This window comes from Ursus americanus, chromosome 7 (genome assembly GCF_024610735.1).
Source record: "Ursus americanus isolate L20-20 chromosome 7, mUrsAme1.1.p, whole genome shotgun sequence".
In the NCBI taxonomy this organism is placed as follows: Eukaryota; Metazoa; Chordata; class Mammalia; order Carnivora; family Ursidae; genus Ursus; species Ursus americanus.
Genome location: NC_142133.1, coordinates 7,083,201 through 7,089,200, shown reverse-complemented (window position 1 = coordinate 7,089,200; position 6,000 = coordinate 7,083,201).

The following is a 6,000-nucleotide window of genomic DNA, read 5'->3' as shown; positions in this document are numbered from 1 at the left end:
ACTTTATCTCATTTCTGATATTGGTTCATTTTTTTCCATCTCTCATTTTTTCTGAGTTAGCTGGCTAGAATTTATCAATGTTATGGATCTTTTCAAACAATCAGGTTGGGTTTTGATTATTTTCTCTGTTGTTTCCCTGTGCTTTAATTAAAATCTGCTTTTTTTTCTTATGTATTTTCTTTTGTTTCCTTCAGATTTAACTTGCTCTTCTTTCTCTCTCTTCCTAAGGTGGGAGCTAAGAATGTTGATTTTAATCTATTTCATTTCTGAAATATTCACTTAGTTCTTTAAATTTTCTGTAAGCACTACTTTTGTTGCATCCTACAAATTTTGATAAAATATTTTTTGGTTTTGGGCTGCCTGGGTGGCTCCATCAGTTAAGCATCCCACTCTTTCTTTTTTTTAATGTTTTTTTATTACATTATGTTAGTCACCATACAGTACATCCCTGGTTTCTGATGCAAGGTTCGATGATTCATTAGTTGCGTATAATACCCAGTGCACCATGCAATATGTGCCCTCCTTACTACCCATCACCAGCCTATCCCATTCCCCTACTCTTAATTTCGGCTCAGGTCGTGGTCTCAGAGTTGTAGGATCAAGCCCTGAGTCAAGCTCCATGCTCAGCACAGAGTTTGCTTGAGATTCTCTCTCTCCCTCTGCCCCACCCTCACGCTCCATCTCTATAAATAAATAAATAAATAAATAAATAAATAAATAAATAATCTTAAATAATAATAACAATTTTTGTTCTTTCTCTTTCCTGGATATAAAATCCTTGACACAACATTTTCATTCTCTGAGTACCTTGAATTAGCACTCCATTTTTCTTTGGCATAAACCATTATTGACACAAGTTTGATGATAATCTAATTTTCTGTCATTTATATAATTTGCTGTTTTTGCGTAGGTGCCCAAATAATGTTTTTCTTTCAAGTCCAATATTTTTAGAATATATCTTAAGTGGGTGATTTTCAGGTTTACGTAGTTAGATATGTGACATACTTTTCCAATATGTAGTTCTCATGGTTAATTAATTAATTAATTTTATTTTCTTATTGAAATAAAGTTGGTGCACAATGTTAGTTTCAGGTGTATGACACAGCGATTCCACAAGTCTATACATGATGCTGTACTCACCAGGAGTGTAGTTGTCATCTGATAGAAGTATTCTGATCACAATTTATAACTATTTTTAAATATCTCTTTTGAAACTTCTTAGGCATTTGTTGTTTTCTAAATATTCAGGTATGTTTCAAATGTCTTTTTTGTCATTGATTTGTAGGTTAATTCCATTGTGATTTGAGAACATAGATTGTAGACTTTCTATTGTTTTGAATGATTTAAGATATGTTTTAAGGACTAGAATGTGGTCTATCTTGGTAAATGTTCCACATGAGCTGGAGAACAATATGAGTTCCTCTGTTGTTGAATGTAGCATTCTATAAATGTCAATTAGATCAAGATGATTGATGGTACTGTTTAGGTCAACTCTAGCCTTACTATCTGCCTGCTTGATCTATCAGTTACTGAAAGGGGACTACAGAAGTCTCCAACTATAACAGTGGATTTGTCTCTTTCTCCCATCAATTCTATCAGTTTTTGTCTCACATATTTTGATGCTGTTGTTAGGTGCACATATAATTAAGACTATTTTATCTTCTTGGAGAATTGACTCCTTTATCACTATGTAATGGCCCTCTTTCCCCATGATGATTTTCCTGGTTCTAAAGTCTCCTTTGTCTTAAATTAAGAAAGCTATCGTCTTTTGGTTAGTGTTAGTGTGAAATATCTATCTTCATCCCTTTAATCTATCTGTCTTTATATTTAAAGTGGATTTCTTGTAAATAACATATAGGTGGTTCTTGTTTGTTTGTTATTTTTAATCGACTCTGTCAATCTCTCCCTTTTAATTGGTTTATTTAGAGCGTTCTGTTTAATGTGATTCCTTTTTTATTGCAGTATAGTTGGTATACAATATTATATTAGTTTCAGGTGGACAACATAGGGATTCAACAATAATGTGCATTACAAAGTGATCACCACCATTAACCTACTTACCATCTGTCACCATACCAACTTGTTGCAATATTACTAATATATTCCTTATGCTGTACATTCCATCCCATGTCTTATGTATTTTATAACTGGAAGTTTGTACCTCTTAATCCCCTTTTCCTATTTTGCCCACCACCCAAAGTGATTCTTGATACAGTTGGATTAACAGCTAGCATATTTGTAATTATTCTCCATTTGCTTTACTTATTCTTTATGTTTTTATTAACCTCCCATCTTTTTCTGTCTTTTTTTTTAAGATTTATTTATTTATGTACTGTGTACAAGTATGAAGGGGAGAGAGAGTTAAGCAGACTCCTCACTGAGATGAGCCTGAGATCATGACCCTGAGATCACGACCTGAGCCGAAACCAAGAGATGGATGCTTAACCAACTCTGCCACCTACATGCCCCTCCGCCTTCTCTGGTTTTAATTGAGCATTTAGTATGATTCTGTTGTATATCCTCTCTTACTATATGAATTATTCTTCTTTAAAAAATAACAATTACACTCGAGTTCTCAGTATACATTTTTAACTAGTCTTAGTTCATCTTGAATATCATAGTCCCAATATTCTCAATTCCTTCCTCTTATCCCTTATTATATTCCTGTCATTCTTTTCACTTATTCATGTGTTATGATCACCTAATACACAATACTATTATTACCTTAAACAAATATGCATCTACTATATCAGTTAATTTTAAGAAAAATAAAACATTTTTATTTTCCCCTCCATAGTTCTTTCTTCAGTGGTCTTTCTTTTGTCATGTATATTCAAACTTCTGAGCAAATCCCTTCCTTTCCCCATTAAGAAAACTTTAAAAAAAATTTGTAAGCTGTCTGCCAGCAATGAATTCCTACATTTTTGTTTGTCTGGGAATCTTCACTTTTGAAGAAAAATCTCACTGAATAGAGAATCTGGGATGGTGGTTTTTTTTCCTTCCACAATTTAAGTATTTTACTCGTTTCATCCATGCATGGTTTCTGCTGAGAATTCTGATATAATCCTTGTCTTTATTCCTGTATAGGTAGACTGTCCCTTGTCTCCTCCCCCAGCCAATTTCAAGTTTTTCTTTTTTTCTTTATTTCCCTGAGGTTTCCACATGAGATGCCTATGTGCACTTTTTGGGGCATTTATCCTGGTCGGTATTCTCAGAGATCCTGAATCTGTGGTTGATGCATGTCATTAATTCTGGAAAGTTCTCAATTATTTCTTCCCTCTACTTTCTCTTGCTTCTCTTTTGGCATCGCAATCATACATCTATTACATGTTTTGAAGTTGTGCCACAGTTCTTTGATATTTTGCTTTTAAAAATTATATTTTCTTATTTTCAGTTTGGGAAGTCCCTATTGAACTTTCTTCAAGCTCACAGTTCTCTTTTTTCATGATTTTATTTATTTATTTGAGAGAGAGAAAGAGAGAGTGTGCACACAAGTGGAGGGAGGGGCAGAGAGGGAGGGAGAAAGAAAATCCCCCGCAGACTCTTCACTGAGTACAGAACTTGATCTGGGACTCAATCCAGGACCCTGAGATCATGACCTGAGCTGATATCAAGAGTTGGATTCTTAACCGACTGAGTCCCCCAAGTGCCCCCAAGCTCACTGACCTTATCTCAACCAGGTTCAGTTTACTGATGAGTCCATCAAAGGCATTCTTTGTTTCTGTTACGATACGTATATTTTTCTACTTTTACCATTTCCTTTTCATTTTTTTCTTAGAATGTTCATGTCTCTGTTTACCCATATGTAATTTTTTGTTATAGATTCTTTCCAATAGAACTAGTGACATGATAATCATCATTTTTTAATTTTTGTTTTTATAAAGATTTATCTATTTATTTTAGGGAGGAGGGAGGGGCAGAGGGAGAGAGAGAATCCAGAAGCAGACTCCCCACTGAGTATGGAGCCCCACATGGGGCTCAATCCCAGGACCCTGAGATCATGACCTGAGCCAAAATGAAGAGTCAGCCACTTAAACCTGAGCCATCCAGGTGCCCCAATCATCATTTTTTAAAATCCTCACCGAACAACTTCAACATCATTGTCACATCTGCATCTGCTTCTGATGCTTAATTTATTTCTTCGGGCCTGTGTTTTTTTCTTGCCTTAGCATGCTTTGTAACTTTTTTTTTTTTTGATAGGCAGACCTAGTGTGTCAGTTAGTAGGACCTAAGTTGTATAAGGTTTTATGTTATTCTAGCCAGATGTTGGACCGTGTTTAATGTTTGCTGTAGCTATAGGTGCCAGAAGCTGCCATTCCTCTAATGTCCTTGTTTTTGTCCCTCCTGTTGACTTCTGACTTCCCTGAGTTTGTGTCTTGCAGCTCTTTCAGCTGTAACACACTGTTCACACAGTAGAGCTCTGTTTGCTGGGGTAGAAAGCTGTGGTGAAAGGAAGTGTTCTATAATCTTACCAATCTCAGTTTTTTAATGGACTTTTGTCCCTGACCTGTGACCTTCACAAGTATTGCTTAGCTCTCGTCTCCCTATGGCATGAGACAGAGAGGTGATTGGAGGCTGAGTGGGAGAGCTGTCCTTCCGTGACAGGGATGATTCTGCTAAGTTATTTTCTCCCTTGGGAGAGTAAGCCTTTGTTATGGAAAATGTTCTAGGTATATTTCCCCATGATTATCAATCTTCTCTCCCAGCCAGAGAAATGAAGGGAGCTTTCCTAGTTCTTCACTGTGACAACCAGGTAGGGTTCCTGGACTTAAGCCCATCAAAGTTTGGGGAGCTCCTTAGATGGCAGCCCCCGAGAGTTTTTCATTCTCATGCTGGTCAAGACTCAGGCTGCAGCTCACTATCAACATTCCTATTTCATTGTCCCCACTTGTTTATGACTCCAGTGGCTTTTGCTCCAGTTAAGCAAATCTCAGTAAGGATTCTATATATTTGCCTATGTCTCTGGATTTGGGGATGGTGGTTTGCTAGTAGTTCTTTAAAAAGGTCAAGAAAAATTGCTGGTTTTGATTTTGTTCCGATTTTTTTGTAAATACAAGAGTGCTGACTACTGAAGTCCTTACATGTTCGAGCAGAAACTGGGAATCCTGCCATTATCTCCCTTCATTCATACCTTCTTTCTATCAAAAGGTTAAGAACTTAACCTTTCCTCTATTCTTAGAGAACATATATACACATGATCATTCTGACTGATCTATTTAGTTACATTTTTGATTTGGGATAATTTAAAAAGTCTATCCTTTTTCTTGAGCATTCTATGTTCTTGAGCATTCTTTGTTTAGACATATGTAAAATTTTTATAAAAATGTTTTATTATAAGCTCAGACTCAATATCTCATGAGAAATAATTATATGATAAGACTTCATTTAGGTAATCGAAGATTTGTAGGACAGAAAGAAATGAATCTAATGTATTGCTTATACAAGGGCCCTTGGAGGAGTCTAAGAAAAAACCACTCAAGTGTGTGTTTTGATTCTTCTGTGTGTTGTGTGAGTGAATCTCCTCTTTTCCAAGGACACTTTCAAGAGTGGTCAGTTGGCTCCACACAAGAGCCCTCCTTCTTCAGATAAAATCCTTAGTTTTGGGTATTTTTCAGGATTGACACTTGGGTTTATGACTCTGGAAGTTTTAAACTTGGTCCAGTTGTAAAATGCAAAATAATCGTAGAAGGAGTAGACGACGGTCAGAGAGCTTGTATCTCTCTAATTATTCCTCTGAGGAGAGGGGGAGTGGAGTCAAAAGAAAAATGAGTGTAAGAAAGGCATCACTTTTTACTCTTATTGTTGTCATATAATACAGTTTCAAAATTCCCACTACCTTGCCCCACAGCAAAAGAAAATTAGAAATATTTGGCACAGATTAAGAAAAATAATTTACAATATATAGAGAGTGTTTTAAAGGTTTCTTTTTTATTTGATAAAAATTCATGTAAAAATCATCAGTATTTTCCAACATACACAATTTTAGTCCAGCTTCGAAGC